At 45.9% G+C, this 20,422-nt stretch overlaps 1 protein-coding gene and 1 pseudogene across 3 annotated transcripts in view; one reads left to right on the top strand and one right to left on the bottom strand.

Moving 5' to 3' along the window:
- Positions 1–20,422, bottom strand: part of Dlgap4 (DLG associated protein 4) — a 147,719-nt gene that overhangs the window by 114,945 nt on the left and 12,352 nt on the right. The window lies entirely within an intron of this gene.
- LOC117703254 (small ribosomal subunit protein eS6 pseudogene) lies at positions 12,848–13,606 on the top strand (annotated as a pseudogene).

Below are 20,422 nucleotides of genomic sequence, written 5' to 3'. Positions count from 1 at the left end.
CATCTGTGATACAGCAGCTGCCATTCATGGAGCACTGCTGCCAGACAGGGTCACAGCAGCGTGACTGTGTGCGTGTGCTCGGGGTTCAGCCTGGACCAGATTCTCGAGCTACCTCCTTACTGTTCCTAAAGGTCCTAGGAGACACGAGCAAGCTGAGATGGCAGCCACAGAGCCACCTGTCCTACAGCCAATACGTCTGAGCTCTCAACCCCAAGGCTCACTGCTTCCACAAGACAGAGCACCCAGAGCCAGCCAAGGCTCAGATCCGGAAATGAACGTTAAATCATCTGTTCTGGAAAGATTTGGCTGCCCAGAGAGAAGGACTGAGGGCCCCTGTCTCAGCCTCCCTCCAGGAGCATAGAGCCTCAGCTCAGAAGCCTCAAGCTCCATCAGGAGTGAGACAAGGCTTGGCAAGGCTCCCTCCCACCCACCCCAGGGGCTCAGGCGCAGCTCCAACCTACAGCTTTAATTAAAAGGCCTTTTCAAACCATTAACAGCAATAATAATAAAACTCCAAACAGGACCAGTAAAGCAGCAGACTTTGGGAGAATTAAAATGGATACCTGGGGTTTCCATACCCCCAGGGAGCAATCAGCTCTGAGGGAGCTGGGATTTTCACCTCCAGTGGACCTGTCAGTCCCAGATGCCAGCAGGAGTGTCAGTGGGGGAGCTGGGGTCTCTTCAGCAGGTGGACACTGGACGCAGAGTCTCCAGTCCCCCGGCCCATCTGGCCCATCTTACTAACCAGTAACACCTCCTCCCCCAGAGCTCAGCCAACCTCCTGCCTGTCTCCACCCGGCCCGGATTCTGATTTAGGTCACCTTTGCCACCCCTAAAAATAGCTCCCCCTTAGTGGAGTCTCCATGTCCACCTGGGCCCTTGCAAACTATGTTTCCCAGCAGGCTTCCCACGGTGGAAACCAGACCCCATCACCTTGGTCCTCAGGGCCTGCAGCACACTGCCTTCCCCCATGCCCTTTAAGTAAGTCCAGCTCCTCTCACCTTTGCACAAAAGAGCACAGAAAAGACTTGAACAGCCTACACTTCGGCTCAATTACTCACCCCCCAAAACTCTGAGAACTCCTGCCCCTCCCCCAAGCCCAAAGCCCCAAAGGCTCTTTCCACACTATAGTAACTTCTGGCAGTCCTATCTGCTTGCCTTCTGACCCTGTAGGAGCCTGTGAGAGCAGGAACTGTCTGACCTATGCACAGCTAGCCCCAGTGCCTAGCACAGAGCCTGACACACAGTAAGTAACTGCTCGAGCAGTGCTTGCGGAGCCACTCAGCAGACACAATCTCCCTGTCGCCCCTCCCCACACAGTCACCACTCCCAGATGTTTAGGTCCCCGTGGGTAGTGGGTTGTGGCAATAGCTTTCAGGCCTCCTGGGTTTTCTGCTGCTGACACCCACAGAGGCATGTCCCCAAAGATAGACCCCAGGAGCCTTAACTCCACACTGAGAATGGCAGAAGCCCGTCCCTGGCATTTTCTGAGTTGTCTTCTATTTAGCAAGCACCTGTGCATACTCAGACCTGAGCTAAGTACACAGGACACAGACTTGCGGGGTGGGGGTGACCTGTAGAGGATATCCAGGCCAACAGGGGGACCAGGCACAACCTGGCCAGGAGAGGGTTATACATACTAAGACCTGGTGCACAGTAAGGCTTGGTGTAAGGAGAGGGACAAGGGGAGAGTGTGACCTTCCAGTGAGAGCACCTGAAAGCAGACAGACAGCACAGAACCAGGCACATTGAAGGCACAAAGGAGGAGGCTGGGCAGAAGAAGGGACGTGCCCAGTGTGGTGGCTGGATGTGGGTACAAAGCATACTCACTCCCAGCCCTGGAGACAGCAGTTTGCAGAGCAGGGTTGTTGCTCTTCTTCTTTTTTCTTTTTTCTTTTTTTTTCTTTTTTCTTTTTTTTAAAAGATTTATTTGTTTATTATGTATATAGTGTTCTGCCTGCATGTATACCTATATGCCATTAGGGGGAGCCAGATCCCATTACAGATGGTTGTGAACCACCATGTGGTTGCTGGGAATTGAACTCAGGACCTCTGGGAGATCAGCCAGTGCTCTTACCCTCTGAGCCATCTCTCCGGCCCACTCTTCTTTATTTATTCTTTGTTTTTATTTTCAGTGCACTGCTGTTTTGCCTTCATGTATCTGTGTGAGGGTGTCAGGTGTCCGAGTTACAAGCAGGTGTGAGCCACCATGTGGGTGCTGGGAATTGAACCTGGGTCCTCTGGAAGAGCAAGCAGCCAGTGCTCTTGACCACAGATCCAACTCTCCAGCCTGCTGTTCTTTAGAGTTTCAGACAAGATGTGCGCTTGTCTGAAAGTGGAGCGCTTGTCTGGCAACCGTGAGCTGCTCAGCTCCTGCTTCACTCCTCCTTGGCCCTTTATTAATTTCTTGGCCTGAAAAGCTCCAGGCACCCAGAAGATAGGCACTACACTTGTGAGCCAGGAGAGCTAGCTGCCTCAGTGTCCAGGTGACCCTAGCATGTCTCTGCCTCGGGTCCCCACTTTCATCCTCCATGGACCCCAAGATGGGATCAAACAGACTCAGAACGGAACAAGGCCAAGAGACTCTGAGCCCAACTTCCCCCAACTGACCAGGCAGAACAGATGTTTAGCCCTTACAGTCAGAAGTAATGTCAATCTCTTACTAATGGGGGCGGGGTTCCAGCCAGACTACAGTTTCTGCCTCTGCAGTGAGGAGTGGTGAAGAGGGCGGGAATTGGTTCCTGGAGGCAAAGAACCCTGTCTGGAGCTGCTTCTTTGAAGCCCCTTGAATATGTATGGCAGCAGGTAGGCAGCTTTGAGATGCTAACAAGCTGCCTTAGCTGGAGAAATTGGAGTCACCAGCTTTGGGGACCCTACTGAGGAAGGCTGGAGCAGAGAGAGACAGAGATACTAGAGACCTGCCGCTCAGCTCTGACCTAGACACACCTTTCTCCTCCTGCCTTTCAACCCGGCCTCAACATCCACACCTGAAGGACAATACAATGTAGCAAGTTTCAGTTGGACTGGGGGGTGGGGAGACACTTGATCCATACTACTGCAAATTTTTGAGATGCTCAGGACTGAGAGGCTGGGCTTGCCCACTGGCTTGTACCCTCTGCGCTACTGTTTGCAGGTATAGAACAGAGGGAGTTCATGTACAAATGACACAGAGCCATAAACAATGAAGAGACATCCGTGCTCCAGCTGAGCCCTAAGTGATTGAGCCAGGCTGGGTGGTAGGACCTTTGCTTAGCACACGGTCAGCCTGGGTTCCATCCTTGGCATAGCAAGAAAGAGAAAAGAAAGTATGATCTGAGTGTGTGAGTTGGATGGAGGAGAGTAGGTAGGCTGGAGAGGGTGGGGCTGCAGCTGACCTGGGGAACACCTTGGGGACCTGCCCACTTGTGGGAGAAGGTAAGGCTCAAAGGCTGAGAGAAACTCCATCAAACCAGCCTGATCTCAGCACTTACACAGGGAGGGACCAGCGCCTGTGGACTCATCTCATTCAGGTGAAGTCACAGGAAAGCAAATGTGCTGACATTACCACAGGCTCCCAAGTGTCCGAGGACGCCTAATCTACTCCCCACGGCTCACTGTTCCTTAACTTCCTAGGCTCCATCTTCCTTAACACCTGTGCAAGTTTGAAGGAGAATGGCCCAACAGGCTCAGAGTTTCCGAATACCAGGTTCCCATTTGGTAAACTGTTTGGGAAGGATGAGGGAGATGTGGCCTTGCTGGAGGAGGTTGTCACTAGCTTTGAGGTTTCAAAAGACCTGCCCCAGAGTTCTCTCTGACGCTGGCTTGCGGATCAAGATATGATCTCTCAGCTCTTCCTGCCTCCGTGCCTTTGTTCTGCCATCATGGCCTCAAACCCTCTGAAACCATAAGCCCAATTTAAGGTTTTCTTTTCCTTTGGTCATGGTGTTTAATAATCATAGCAACAGAACAATAACCAAGACAGCATCCCTGAAAATGTCAGACAGAATCAGGCGGTGCCTGCTCAAGGCCTCTGCATTTACTGCTCTGCAGATCAGACTCTGCTCTAGGCCAGTCTAGTCCAAGTCTTTTGTTTTGTTTTTCAAGACCAGGTTTCTCTGTGTAGCCCTGGCTGTCTTGGAACTCACTCTGTAGACTAGGCTGGCCCTGAACTCAGAGATCTGCCTGCCTCTGCCTCCCAAGTGCTGGAATTAAAGGCGTGTGCCACCACTGCCCGGCTCTAGTCAAGGTCTTTAAAAACTGGCTCCTATGTCAACTCTTAAGGCTTTGACTCAAATGTCATACCTTCTCCCAGGCAGATCCCTCCTAACCTGCTACTCTCTGCTTCAGCATGTATTTTGGCCACAACAGTGTATCTCTCTCTCTCTCTCTCTCTCTCTCTCTCTCTCTCTCTCTCTCTCTCTCTCTCTCTGTCTCTCTCTGTATTTTGGCCACAACAGTGTATCTCTCTCTCTCTCTCTCTCTCTCTCTCTCTGTGTGTGTGTGTCTGTCTGTGTGTGTGTGTGTGTGTGTCTGTGTGTGTGTCTGTGTGTGTGTGTGTCTGTGTGTGTGTGTCTGTGTGTGTGTGTCTGTGTGTGTCTGTGTCTGTGTGTCTGTGTCTGTGTGTGTCTGTGTGTGTATCTGTGTCTCTCTCTGTGTGTGTGTGTCTGTGTGTGTCTGTGTCTGTGTCTGTGTGTCTGTGTGTGTGTGTGTCTGTGTGTGTGTGTCTGTGTGTGTGTGCCTGTGTGTGTGTGTCTGTGTGTGTGTGTGTCTGTGTGTCTGTGTGTGTGTGTCTGTGTGTGTCTGTGTGTGTGTATGTGTGTGTATGTGTCTGTGTGTGTGTGTATGTGTGTGTATGTATGTGTGTGTGTATGTGTGTGTGTATGTATGTGTGTGTGTATGTGTGTGTGTGTCTGTGTGTGTGTCTGTGTGTGTGTGTCTGTGTGTGTGTGTCTGTGTGTGTGTCTGTGTGTGTGTGTCTCTGTGTGTGTGTGTGTGTGTGTGTGTGTGTGTGTAGGGATCCTGGTACAGGCAGAAGTCAGAGGCTGACACTGGTGTCTTCCTCAGTAGTTCTTGACCTAGTTTTTTTGAGACAGGGTCTCTCGCTGAACCTAGAGCTCGTAGATTTGCCTAGGTGAACTAGGTCAATGAAGCCCAGGGACTGCTGAACTCCACTCCACAGCTCTGGAATTACAAATACACCACTTTGGATGCTGGGATCCAGCCCTGGTCCTCTATCCACCAACCCCTTTCCCCAGCCGTCTCCCCAGGGACAGGCAGGCAGGGGTTCCAGAGCCCAAGTGCCCTGCCTGGCTTTGGATGCCACCCAGACTGTACATCTAATCACTACAACTCTGGAGCAGAGTGACTTAATAAGGCAGATCAATGTTGCCATACAGGTCCTGTCCCTCCTTGGCCTTCAAGGTGCTGGGGGAAGGAAGAACAGAGCTGCAGGGAGGGGGATAGCTTTGTTGGAGGCTGGGGGACCAAGCTACTGGCTTGTTCAACTCTTTCCATGAAGCCTAACGCCACAGCTCAACCACAAAGGACATGGGACACTGGTCAGTGGCTTTGGTGTGCTAGCAGTGGATATCAAACCTGCTTATTAGTCAGGAGGCAGATGTGATCATCCCCAGAGGTAAGAGGGGGATCCTAGGGCCAGAGAGCCAGACTGCCTGCCTGTGGACTCAGCTCTCTTCACTGTGCTTGCTCACCCATGTGCCTCCCCTCACAATAACTTGGGTTAGTATTACTGCAATAATGGTGACAGAAAAGTCATATAATAACAGTGACAATAACTGTCTGTGAAGACAATAAGTCAAGTCTGGAAGCTGCCACCTATGAGGTAGGTCCACCACATGGCTGTTTTACATGTAAGGAATGGAAGCACTGTCTGAGTCACACAGTGAAAAACCAGCTCTGACTCCAGATACCACACACTCCATCGGCCTCCACTAATACTCTAAAGTAGTCTCTGGATATCTGTGGGTGGGGTAGAGGGCGTGGCATGATCTCCTGCCCTTTGCCACACAACCTCATGACCTACCTGGTCCCTCAGGTGCCTCAGCCTCTCTAAAGGTGAGCGCCGGAGGAGAAGCACATACCTTAATTGTCACAGGTTTTTGTTTTCCAGGTTCTTAGAGGCAGGGTCTCATGATTGCCCAGGCTGACCTGAAACTAACTCTGGAGCCTAGGCTAGCCTGGGCTTACAGTGACCCTCAGACCACAGCCTCAGGCACTGAGACTATAAGCACACACCACCACATCTCGTTCTCAGCATTTTTTTTTCTCTATTACAAAAAAACAATATATACTTAAAGAAGAAACCAGAAAGGCACTTGGAAAATGAAATGATTCTCCCAGGGGCAAGCACTTTTTATATCCTGGTACATGTCCTTCTGGACTTTTTAAATTTCCCACTCAAGATCGTTGAGGACACCCACTTTTATACATCCCCGAGAATCTGGTCTGCAACACCTGCATCACACTTCACCCTCGCTATAAGCAGGCAACACATTAAAGTCCCCAGTTAACAAAGGACAAGTTCAGACATAGAAGGCAACTAACTAGTCCCCGGTTATTCCACAGGACAAAGCTGACAATGCCACCAAGTTCCAACTTACAATCGTTTGCCCCAGTGGTTGGAACTGTTCTCTTCTACACTCCTGGAGCTGGAACTATCACCCAACCCAACGTAGTTTTAAGCTTTAAGATAAATAGAACAAACAAAATCAGAAGGGTCTCAGTCAGGCCTCTTTCCCCACATTCTCACATGTGCTGGGCTATGCCGGCTGTGCACACTAGCCAAGAGCATGATTGCTCCTTCCAAGGGCATCTGCCTCATTCCTCTGTGTGGTTTTCACCTCCTTGAATCTGTGGCTCAATCTGTTAGGGGCCAATGTCCTGCCAGCTGGAGGCCCTGCTCTCGTGTCTCAGGACAGGAGGTACCTAGGAGACACTGAGTGACCAAGTTAAATGACCCACCTAGCCACCTGACACCTTTGCCACTTGGCCGCTGTGCATTCTGACTTAGAACCAAGTCATAGCTTGACAGAGAATGCCCTGGAATGCAGGTGTCCACAGACCTACCTGAGAGACAGAGAGACCAAGGCAGGAAGTGCCTCCACCAAGCTTGCGATCTTGATACTGTCTCTCTATTTTTGAACTACATTTAATTAATGTATAAAGTTGCAGTTATAAACCCTTAAATTCAAGGAATTATATGTTCATATAAGAAATATGAAGAAAATGATACAGGATAAGCCACAATCCACTTGTTCAAATCCAGCGACCAAGAAAACCTTGAAAGTAGCCAGAAAAAGAAGCTTTGTACCAGCCAGATGCAAAGAGAAAGACAGCAGAGTCCTGTCAATCAGCACTAGTAAGATGGCTCTGGGGCGACGTGTAAGAGCACAGAGAGAAAACACTGCCAATTTAGACTTTTATGACCAGTGAAAATAACATTATCAAATAAGGCAAAATAGTGGCTTTTTTAGACAGAAAAAAATAGAAACATACCATTGTAAGTAAACCCACAGCATAAGACATATGAAAACCCTTCATGCTGAAGGGTAGAGGGTAGAGAAAACATGGCTCTCTTAGGCTTAGCAGTCATGGGAGGTACTACTGAATTTATTGTTCTTGTCACTTAAACCCTTTTCAACGCTAAATGATAATTTGGACAAAACTATTAACCATAGCCAGCACTGCGACTCATGCCCATAACGTCAGCCCTCAGGGAACAGCAATAGTCCTAGACCAGCCTGGAACCCGCTTCAAGAGAGTCTCCTAAATGCCAAAAACAATAGTAACAGTAACAACAATGACATTAATATAGTGTGATGACTCATAAAAGTAAAACACACAACAAAACAACATGCAGTCAAGAGAGAAATGGAGGAATGCCAGTCAATATTCTCCAAGATGTGAAGCAATAAGACATCACTTGAAAGTGGGCTATGACATTGAAAATGTATACTACACAGCATTCAGCAATCACTAACAAAGTAACATCTAATCACAAAAAGATAAGCAGAACGGAGAAAATATAATCAAATCTAAAGAAGGTAGAGAATAGGAAATACATCAGAAATTTATACCTAACGCATCACCAATCATATTAAATATAAATTGCCTAACTGACCCAAATAAAAGGCAGAGAGTCTCAGATTCAACTTTTGCTTTTGTTTTAAAGATACAACTATATGTTGCATATAAGAACTGTAGCTGGGCATGATGAAACACACCTGTAATCCCAGCACTCAGGAAACTGAGGCAGGAGGATGAAGAGTTCATGGCCAGCCTGGATACCTGTTTCAAAAGAAAAAAAGAAAAAAGGGACACATTTCAATTATAAAACAACAACGAAGATGGGCCCATAGAGATGGCTCAGCAGGTAAAGGCTCTGTCACTCTCTGTGACCAAACCTGAGTTCAATTCCTGGGTCCCATATGGGAGAAGGGTCAACTTCCACAGTTTGTCCTCTAACCTCTAAGGTATGTAGTGACATGCACATGTGCACACATAGGCACACAAACATGTCTGTGCACAGGCACACACATGTACACACACACTAAAACGTAAGAACAATTTTAAGAGAATAGGTTTATTTTAAAAACTACAACTTAATCCAGGTGTAGTGGCACATGCTTTTCATCCCAGCACTCAGGAGACAGAGGCAGGGGGAATCTCTGAGTTTGAGGCCAGCCTGGTCTACATAGTGAGTTCCAGGTTAGCCAAAAGTATATAGTATCTGTCTCAGAAAATAAACAAAACAAAACAAAACAAATAAACAACAACAAAAAAGTTAAAAGGGGGGCTGGAGAGATGGCTCAGCGATTAAGAGCACTGACTGCTCTTCCAGAGGTCCTGAGTTCAATTCCCAGCAACCACATGGTGGCTCACAACCATCTGTAATGTGGTCTGATGCCCTCTTCTGGTGTGTAGCAACAGTGTACTCAGATACATTAAAGAAAGAAAGAAAGAAAGAAAGAAAGAAAGAAAGAAAGAAAGAAAGAAAGAAAGAAAGAAAGAGAGGGAGAGAGAGAGAGAGAGAGAGAGAGAGAGAGAGAGAGAGAAAGAAAGAAAGAAAGAAAGAAATCTTTCTTTAAAAAAGTTAACAGGGTGGGAAAACACAGGCCACATCAACACTGCCAGTTACAGTTACAAAGTAACTTTGTAATGAAAAACAGGTCAATTCATTAAGAAGAAGAGTATTCCTAAATACTTATGCATTTAAAAGTGAAGCTTCAGGGCTGGAGAGATGGCTCAGAGGTTAAGAGCACTGACTGTTCTTCCAGAGGTTCTGAGTTCAATTCCCAGCAACCACATGGTGGCTCACAACCATCTGTAATGGGATCCAATGTCCTCTTCTGGTATGTTTGAAGACAGCTACAGTGTACTCATATAAATAAATAATATTTAAAAAAAAATAAAATAAAAGTGAAGCTTCAAAATACACAAAACCAAATACATTTGGGGCCTGGAAAGGCAGCTCAGTGGGTAAGAACACCCACTGTGTGTGCATAAGGATCTGAGAGCACCCACTGTGTGAGTGAGAGGACCTGAGTTCCAAACTTGTACATAAGAACATTGTACATAGCCCCAAGACAGTCTGTAACCCTGGGGAGTGGAGACTGGAGGATCACTGGGACTTGCTGGCTGCCAGGCTAGCTCCATGTTCAGTGAGAGATCTTGTCCCAAGGGAATGAATACAGGATATCCAATGTCCTCCTCTGGCCACACACACACACACACACACACACACACACACACAGGAGGAAGCAGGGATGGGTTTGAAATCCAAGGGGAAGAAGACAAATCCCCAATTAGGGTTGCAAATTCCTCCACCTTGTAGTAATTAATAAAGTGAGCGTACAGAGAAGAAGGGCAAAGAGCTCTCAACTACCTTGGCCTAAGTGATATTCCTAGAACACTCTGTTCACTAACAGCAGACTGCAAATTCTTCTCGTGGAACATTTGCAGAAATAGGCCATATTCTGTGCTATTAAACAAGTCTTAATACATTTTTAAAGATTCAAGTCACACAATACACCATCTGATCATAGCAGAATTAAACTAAAAGCTACTACAGAGAGATCCCTGGAAATTCTCACATCTTTAAGGACAAAATACTATACTGCTAAGTCACTTCAGGGGACAAACAGGAAACCAGAAGGGAAATGCCAAGTTACTTGAACCAAATAAAAAAACGAAAACACAGGTCGAAAGGGTGGGACAGGGCTGGTGGCTCAGTGGTTATGACTGCAGTTCTAGCAATGACCAGAGCTTGGTCCCCAGCCTCCTCAGCAGGTCGCTCAGGACTGTCCATAACTGCAGCTCCTCACACAGAAATCACATGCATACACATAATTTAAAAACACGGTTTTCTGTGTGTGGAATGTCCAAGCAGTACTTAGGGGAAGCTTTACAGCACAAAATGCCCAAGTGCATGAAAATAAAACCATTTAAAAATCAGCAACTCTAGCTGTCCCCTTCAAATATTAGGAAGAAAACAAATTAAATTTGAACTAAGTAAAAGAAAGGAAATAACCAACATCAGAATCATAATCAATAAAAGAGAAAATTTAAAAGCGATCGAGAAAAATCAGCAGCAAAAGATGGTCCTTCAAAAAGATCAATAAAATTCATTAAAACATACCCAGACTGATGGGGAAAATTAAAAATGAGAAAGAGAAGAAGATTAAACACAAATTGCCAATACCAGGAGTGAAGCAGGCGACATCCTACAAACCCTACAGATATTAAGGGGATAATAAAGCTGACCGCTTACTGCAGCGCTACAGAGACCGAGTGCGTGCTGCTCTGTCGGTAAGACAATCAATGCAATAAAACTGAGAGTCTAGGAGAAGACAACAAACCTCACACTTATGATTAATCAATTTTCAAAGAAGGTGCCAAGGCCATTCAATAGGAGAGAGAGACTTCGGCAAACGGTACCAGCACAGCTTATTATTCGCCTGCACAACAACGAAGTTGAACCCTGGTCCACACCATGGGCAAAAGAGTAACTCAATCGAACCCTCTTTCCCCCTCAATTGCTTTGGTCAAGTGGTCTTTCACAGTGATAAGGAAAGTAAGGAACACATGTGACATGCAAATCAATCCCTCACTAGCTCTTTGTGGTTTTGACAGAGACTTGCTGTGGAGCCTTGATTGATTTGAAACTCACTATGTAGACCAAGCTGGCCTCAAACTTACAATGATCCTCGTGCCTCTGCCTACCCAATGCTGGGATTACAGGCCTGCATTATTATTCTCAGCCAATGTGAATTCTCTCGATACATTGTTAAATATGGCAACTCCCCACTTGCCACCTCCAACCCCCACCCTGCTGCTGCCCCCCACTACAGATGAGCAGGACACTCCATATTCAATCCTCAGAACACACATGGTGGGAGGGGAAAGTCTGGTATTCAAGCCTCAGAACACTCATGGTAGGAGGGGAAAGCCTGCTCTCGGTATTTGTCTACTGACCTCCACACATGCACACACACTAAGCAAACAAATGCAATATTCTATTATTTAACAAGGGCTGGGGAGATGCAGTGCCATTCCAGCATCTGTGACCCTAGCACTCCTGCAAGCATCAGGAGGTGGAGTAGGTCACAGACCCCCCACAGGGAAGAGAAGTCCTGTCTCAAGTCAGGGGTAAAATGGAGGACCCACACCTAAGGCTGCCCTCTGACCTCCACAAGCACACAACATGTGTCCCTGCACTGAACGCACATAATAATCACACACACCAAAAATAATGTTAGCAAAGTAATATTATAAACAACTTTATGCTGATACATTTCAAAAGGACTGAGCAGGATACATTTCTCTATTTTAACCCCTCTTTTGTTGTTACTGTTTCTTTGTTTGATACAGAGTCTCTGCATAGCCTTGGCTGTCCTGGAACTCACTCTGTGGACCAGGCTGTCCTCAAACTCACAGAGATCCACCTGCCTCTGCCTTCCAAGAGCTGGGATTATGGGTGTAAGCCACCCACAGCTGGCCTCAGCAGGATACATTGCTTGGAAGGTACCACAGGCAAGGCTCCGGTAAGCCAATAGACTCAGTCGCCTTATATTTGTTAAGGATACAATTACTTGTCTATTTAGGGGGAGGATAGAGTTGGTTCTGTGGTACACTGGTGTTCTGCTGTCTAGAGTCACAGTCATGCATATTTTTAAAGGCCAGGAAGGAGGTGGAATACTCTACAAAATGACCTGTGTGTAAAGAGAAAGACACTTGTCCCGAGCTGAATGCAGCCCAGAGTACACACAGTGAAACTTGACATGATGCTTCACACATATGAACAATCTTAGGGCTCAACTGAAATATTTGAATTTTAAAAATGAGAGATGCATTAGTGCTAGGAAGAAAACAGCATATAAATTCAACAAACAAACAAACAAACCAAAACCACAAAAAAAACCTTCTCCACTAAGAGCTTTCATAGCTCATTCTATCTGAACTGTTGGAAGAGATACTACTTTTTTCTAACTGATTAAAGAGGGACTTGTGAAAGGCTCGGTCGTCAGGAGCACTGACTGCTCTCCAAGAGGACCCAGGCTCAGTTCCCAGCACCCACATGGCAGCTCACAGCTAACTATAACTTCATCTCTGGGGGAGCCAACGCCTTCTTTTTATCTCTGTGTGCACTGCACACATGTGATACACAGACAAAAACATGCATTCAGGCAAAACACCCATACACATAAACTAAACATAAATAAATACTTTTTATGAAAAAGATTAAAGAGAAGGCAACACTTCTATCTCATCTAAAGGTGCCCCAATATTCAGACTGGAAAAAAAAACCCACAATCCATGGAAATTAAGATCAACATCTTTTGGATTTTTTATGTTGGTTGACAGTGACAAGATAAAGCTGAGTATCTCCTTCCCAGCCACTGGCCACCACATACTCACAGAAGTGGGCAATGGATGCAGACTCCTACTTTCTCTGAGAAAGCCACAGAAGCAGCTGCTCGAGCTCTGGGTGAGGAGCACAAAGGTGATGTGCTCCCATGCACACATAAGATAGAGTGACAGAAACAACAAACGAGGATTTCCCATGAGCATGGCATCTTGACCCACAGTACAGTATGCCTGCTGTTGGGTGAGGGGCATTCCTGTTATAGCCCAGAGGGACCGGAGAGAGGAATCGTAAGTCTGTTCATAGATGCACTGTGGATGCCAATCTGAGTGTTCTCCACTTAGTTATTGTGAGGAAAGGAGAGAAAGACATTTCTGGACCGACAGACACTGCTGGGCCTCCATGGTTGGGGCCTAAAAGAGTTAACAGAATCCAGAAGCTTTTCAATCTCTCTAAAGATGTGTCTGCTAATACTGTCTGAAGGCCCTTAAAGATGTAAGAAGCCCAGGAGGGAAGCACAGAAGGCTTAGGTAGCATCTTGCTACTCCACGTGTCCTGAGACACCAACGTGAACATACTGCTCCAAAAAAACAACGCACTATGAAAAACGAGGAGGCTGCAGAATACGCTAAACTTTTGGCCAAGAGAATGAAGGAAGCTAAAGAAAAGCAACAGGAACAGATCGCCAGGAGACGTAGGCTGTCCTCGCTGAGAGCTTCTGCTTCCAAGTCCAGTCGAAAGTAAGTCTTTAAGAGTAACAAATAAATGATTAGACCTCGAAGCTACAAAAAGAAAAAAAGTAAAAATAAGCAGCATCCTCCATGAACATGGATGCCAAAGTTTCAGTACATCCAGCTCAACTGTTTAGGAAAGAACAGCATCTTGATCAAACGAGATTCCCGTGAAGAATTCGGGGTTGGTTCCGCGCTTGAGGATCAACCAATGAAAGGTCTGGTCTGACTCCAAGAGAAAAACCATGACTATTATCTCAATAGACATGGAAAATGCCTTCAACAAGCTCCAACAGGATTCACAATGCAGAGCATCTTCCCAGACTCAGAAGAGAATGGCTCCACACAGGAAAGAACCTACCAAGCTGAGTGTGGGTGCCGTCGCCTGTAACCCCAGAACTGGAGGGGGGCATGAAATGGGAGGGGTCAGTAGAAGTTTGAGACTATACTGGATGACAGAAGATCCCATCTCATAAAAACAAAACCAACTGGATGCCCCAGTGTGGGGGAATGGGAGTGGGTGGGTGGGTGGGTGGGTGAGTGGGGGCACATCCTCATAGAAGCAGGAAGAGGGGGGATGGAATAGGGGATTTCTGGGTGGAGGATAAATGGGGAAAGGGAATAACATCTGAAATGTAAATAAAATATCCAATAAAAAAATTTAAAAAAAAAAACCAACAAATATACAAAACTCTGTTTTATTTATTTATTAATTCACTGAGACACATTGAGTCTCTGCACAGCCCTGACTGTCCTAGGCTCTGTAGACCAGGCTGAGCTCAAACTCACAGAGATTTGCCTGCCTCTGCCTCCCAAGTGAGAGGATCAAAGGTGTGCACAACTACCACCACCACCCAGCTATTCATTTTAAAAGGCAGATCCTTACTATGTAGCCTTGGTTAGAAGTTACTTTGTAGACCAGGCTGACCTCGAATTTGCTAGAATGCTAGTAACAGGCTCCTGGAAACTATTTATTTCTTAAATTTTACCAGTATGCACATTTTGCTTACATGTATGTCTGTTCACCATGCATGTACCTAGAACCAGAAGCAACCCTGAAGAAGGCATCAGATCCCCCCAAGAAATGGAATTATAGACAGCTATAGCCCACCATGTGGGTGCTGGGAACCAAACCTAGGTCTTTCACAAGAACATAGATGCTCTTAACCACTAAACCATCTCTCCAGACCAGTAACAGAGAAAACTTTTCAAGAGTATATGTCAAAACTTAGCCACCATCATAGTGAATGGTGAAGGGTAGACTCTTCCTCTAAGACAGGAAACAAGGAAAAGTTGGCCACTTTCATCTCTCCTGCTCAGAACGCTTTGGAAGTTCTAGCCAGAGCAATCAAGCAAGAAAATGAACAGAGACATTCAGAGCTGGAAGAAAGGCTTGCAGACCACATGTTCACCCTTTAGGAAGGGTAATGGGCTTCACACACACACACACACACACACACACACACACACACACACACACACAGCTACAACCGCCAGTGAGCTCATCATTATAGCAAGACTCAAGTACAGACCTCAAACACTTATGTTGTTGCTATACTGGCTGTGAACTGTCTAAAATAAACAACTCTAAACGCCACCCAGAGTCCCATCAAAATAGGAAGAAGCAGAGCAAAGAAGTGAGTTTGCAGAACAATGGAAAACTCCTTCTCACTACGACTAAGTAAGTACATGAAATAAAATTTGAATAAAATATGATAAATATTGCCCAGCAGTTTTAGAATGCAGTTTGGGTTAGACAGATGGGTCAGGAGTTTACAGCAATCTTGGACCTGGTTTCAGTTCCCAGCACCTACATGTCAGCCCGCAACTGCCCATAATTCCAGTTTCAGGGGCTTTGATTCCCTCTTCTGGCCTCTGAGGACACCAGACACACATGCAATGCACAGAATACCATGCAGACCAAACACTCACACACATAAAATAAAAATAAATTATTTAAAAAAATGTTTCTGAATTGTTTAGATGTTCATTCTCCTCAAATAGATCCAAGGAGTCAAGTCAACCCCAAACATAATCTCAGCAGAGACTTTTGCAGAAACTGATAAACTCATTCTCACACTCACATGGAAATGCGAAGGACCCACAAGAGCCAAAGCAGCCCAGGCAATGACCAGGGAAGTCAGAGGGCCCAACATCTAAACAGTGCAAGACCATCCTAGAAGACAAACCAATGGAATAGAACAGAGGCCAGAAATGGACTCACATACACACAAATAGTTCTTTTTTGTTGTTAGGGTCTCATGTAGCCCAGGCTGTTCTCAAACTTTCTATGCAGCTGAGGATGATCTTGACCTATCTATTTTTTCCTTTCTGGTTTCTCTGCATAATAACCCCGGATATCCTCACTTTGTAGATCAGACTGGCCTCAAACTCAAGATCTGCCTGCCTCTGCCTCTTGAGTACTGGGGTTAAAGGTATGTGCCACCACACCTAGCTGACCTTGAAATTTAAAAAAAAAAAAATGTATGCATACCTGTATGTTTATACATAAGCACATGTGTGCACTTGCCTGTGTTGGTCACAAGAGGTCATCAGATCCCCCGGAGCAAGAGTTACAGGCAGTTGTGAGCCAACATAGGTGTAGCAGGCTGAACACTGTGCCCTCTGCAAGAACAGCAAGCTCTCTCAACGGTGAGCCAGCTCTGGAGCCCAGGGCTTCCAACTTCTGATCCTCCTGCCTCCACATCCTGAGTGTTGGGATTAGTGTTGCAAAACCATGGCTGGTTTATGTAGTACTCGGAGACTCAATCTAGGGCTTCATATAGGCTAGACAAGCCCTCTGCCAACAGAGGGACATCTCCATCTGTAAACAACTGATTTTTAAGTCAATCAATCAATCTCTGTCTGTCTCTCTCTGTCTGTGTCCACCCCCTCTCTCTCCTCCCCCAAACATTTTGTTTTGTTTGTATTTGTTTTACTGGGATTTAACCAAAAGCCTGGTACCTCAACCCTGGCCCCCTCAGTTAGATCATCAGCCCCTGAGTATCTGATCTTTGACAAAAGAACACAGTGGAGCCAGGAGAGTCCACAGAGGATGCAGTGGAGTCAGTGCAGCATGTTAAACAATAACAAGAACCACATGTTTATTTATTTTACATATGCACACTGTGTGCCAGGGTGCACATGTGGGAGTCAGTTCTCCCCTTCCACCATGTGAGTCCCAGGGTTGAGCTCAGGTGGTCAGCCTTGGCAGATCCTTTATCCTCTGAGCCATCTCACCATCCCCAGGAGACCTTTCAAACACTAGATTGAAGGTATATTTCTATGTAACATATGAAACTTCAACTAGACTTACACATTACACAGAACAGTTAAAATATGAACCACAGTTATGAAATCTAAACCTCTAAACCTGGGCTCAGTGGTTAAGAACAAGAGCACTGGCTACTCTTCCAGAAAACCTGGCTTCTGTTCCTAGCATCCACATGGTAGCCCATAACCATCTATAACTCCAATCCCAGGGGATCTGATGCCCTCTCTGACCTCTGGGTATCAGGCATACATGCAGTGCACAGACATACATGCAGACAAAATACCCATATGCTTAGATGAAACTGATTTTAAAATTAATAAAAACTCGAAAACATCACCAACAAAACCAACCAAACAACCAAACAAAAAATCTTGTAGAAGACCCCATGATAATCTTGGGTTAGACAAAGGTTCTTAGATGCGACACTGGGTACAATTTGTCAGAGAATGGATAAGTTGGGCTCCACTGAAATGAAAACCAACTCCTTGAAGACACGCTTACAGAAATGATCAGACAGGTCACAAACCAGGAAAAACATGGTGTTCACATATCTTTTATAGGACTTGAATCCAGAATACAGAAAGAGCACTCAGGTCTCCATAAGAAAAAAAGTCAGAGAGAAGAGATTTAAACTTAGAAGATACTTAGTATATGAAAAGATGTTCCACTGGTTCTTAAGGAACTGAGAGTTGACAGTGTGGTGAGGTTCTGCACCCACAGAATGCCTAAAGCCAGAAGGCTCAGCACATCAACCCAACCCAGTGCTGAGGGGTGAGGAGGAACTGGAGTGAAAACGGTGACCTTACTCTAGAAAACTCTGGTAGTTTCTTAAAAAGCTAAGCACACACCCAACATATTGTCTAGCCACTTTTCTCAGCATCTACCTAAGAGAGATGAAGCACAGATTCACAGGAAGACTTAGTCATCATTGTCCATAAGAAGCTTTGTACTCATCTCATGCTGGAAACCAACCCAGATGCCCATCAGTAAATGAACGCTGTCACACCCACACAATGGCTATAAAGAAGGACTAGTGGCTGCTGCTATGGAAGTAAGACTCCAGTCAAGAACCTTAAGAGAAGGCTGGCTGACAAAGAGGGAACAGTGTATCATCCCATTTCTATAGAAAGCTAGGAAACACAAACAGATCCTTGCTTGGGGGATGGGAGGAGCAGGTGGGAGAAGGGGGAGCAACGGTGAGGAGGGGACAAGGGGAAGATCACACAGGGACAAGGAGACGTTGGTTGTTGGTGGGTATCTGTGTGTATGGTTTATTATACATCAATTATACCTCAACATAAACTGTTTTTTTTTTTTTTTTTTTAAAGAGCAATAAATCAAGGTTACACTAGGAATAAAGATTAAACTGGCATACACCTTCATGGGCTCTTTTAATTTAAAGGTTCTAAAATCGTCTGGAAATTTTAAGACTCATCTGTTCACACATCCATAATCATTTATTTCCAGAATGCAGCAAGTCTCATGCCGCCGTTCAGAGATAACCATACTGAGATGCTGACACACGGCAGGGTGATGCCTTTCTAAATCACGTCTGCTCGGACGTGATGTGCAGAGCCCAGAGCCCACGACTTTATCAATCTCCAGGTCTGTTCCCAAACACAACAGCTCCTACTCCACCAGCAGGATGAAATCGCCCCCCCCCTGGAGGCGCTAAAAGCCATGCTTAGTAAGAGGGATGTGTTTCTACAGCAGGAGGGAAGAGGACTGAGAGGGAAGAGGAAAATCTTGGGCAGGTAAGATGGCTCAACAAGTAAAGGTGTTTGCCAGCAAGCCCGACAACATGAGTTCGATTCCCATAGTGGAAGGAGAGAATCTGTGAGATTCTGTGAGAATCTGTTTCCTCTGATCCCCACATGAATGTTGTGGCATGTGCACACACAGACACACACAATAAAATCAAATAAATGGAGAGTTTAAATCAATTTAAAAAGAGAAATCTCTGCAGGGCCCACAGGAACCCTGTGCCCCAGGTCACACCAGGCGCTGCTATTGATTTTTGGTTTTGTCTTTTTCCTTTTTATTATTTCTAACGTTTTATCTGTCTTTAAATAAGCAGTATTTTAGAGAAGTTTAGAGTTTACAGAAGAGCTGAGCAGAAAGCACAGGTTTCACACCCCGGTATCTCTGACAGTCACCCCTGGTTCTGACAGTCACTCCCATTCAGAATACCCTGAGCAAGCACAGTAGCTGGTACAGCTGACCAGCCCATGTTCACAGTCCTTGGCATCGGCCATGCCCTCTGAGCTGCACATCCCCTGGGTTTTAACACGCATTTAGTAGCATAGACCCCTCCACTACAATATCATTCCGAATATAGTTACACTGCTCTCACCCCAAAATACCTGGGCTTCCTCCCATCCTCCTCCTCCTCCTGTCTCCCCATCCCTAGAAACCACAACCACTAATCTTTTCATGTCTCTAAAAATCTGTCTTTTCCCAAAAGTTACAGATGATAGCATGGTCACGGGTTTACAATTTTTTTCAGATTATTTTCTTTCATGTAGCAATTATTTTGTTACAGGCTATCCCCAGCCCCACCCCTTTTACAGTTTGTTTGGGTTTGTTTTTTGGTTTTTTTTTTGCTACCAAATAATACATGTAGACATACCACAGTTTGCTTATCCATTTACCTACTGAAGGGCGTCTTTACGATCATTGCTTTATTATTAATGTTTATTTTATTGGTTTCCTTTTTTTATTCTTTTATCTGTCAACACACTGAGTTAAGTAATCTATCGAAACTTTATTTGTTTACTTGGAGAGTATCTGTAGTCGAGACCTGGAGCTGGTGAGGTCACGGAGGTGCTGAAGTCACTTGCAGGCGGGACTTTATTAGCACAAGCTCTTGGGAAGACTGTGTGACCAGACCTACCAAAGCTGGGCACGCTCATCTCATCGGCAATGGGGAAGCCCAGCCCTGGCTGGACACTCGCCATAAACAACTCTGCACTTTACTAAAAGGAATTCGGAGGAAAGTTCAAAGGAATGCTGTCCACAGTCAACACCTGGAAGTAACCCAACAGCCTGTCAACAGCGGTGGACACACACGAAGCGTTGAAGACCACTCACTGTGCTATCTGTTCATACAGCAATGTGGAAGCTTCCCGACAGAAGCCGAGGAAAGGCGGCCAGACAAAAGGAGCATTCTTCTTGCAAGGTCTAGAGAGAACCTGGGTGCTTAGAGACTTGGGGCTTCTTCAAGAGCTGGGTGTGGGAGTCATGGCTCACGGCACAGGACACTGGGGATCAGTACAAACAAGACACAAACGATCTCAACTCGCAAATCCAAGTGAGTCTCTGACACAGAAACAGCATCCACGTGGTGCCAAAGGCTGGTACAGAAAAACTGAACTGATGTGGTCCCATTTTATATAAAGTCACTTGAACGTCTGCACTTCACCGACAAAGAACACCAATATCATCTGCCACACCATTTGTGGGCACCCGCTGAGGGCCCAGCGCCACCCCAAGCACTTCCTTCCTTCTTAATGGTCTTCCGAATGGGGACTGCCGCTGAGCTCTCCACACGGAGAC

This window comes from Arvicanthis niloticus, chromosome 2 (genome assembly GCF_011762505.2).
Source record: "Arvicanthis niloticus isolate mArvNil1 chromosome 2, mArvNil1.pat.X, whole genome shotgun sequence".
In the NCBI taxonomy this organism is placed as follows: Eukaryota; Metazoa; Chordata; class Mammalia; order Rodentia; family Muridae; genus Arvicanthis; species Arvicanthis niloticus.
The sequence above is the reverse complement of the archived record's forward strand: the minus strand, read 5'-3'. Positions and strand labels throughout refer to the sequence as shown.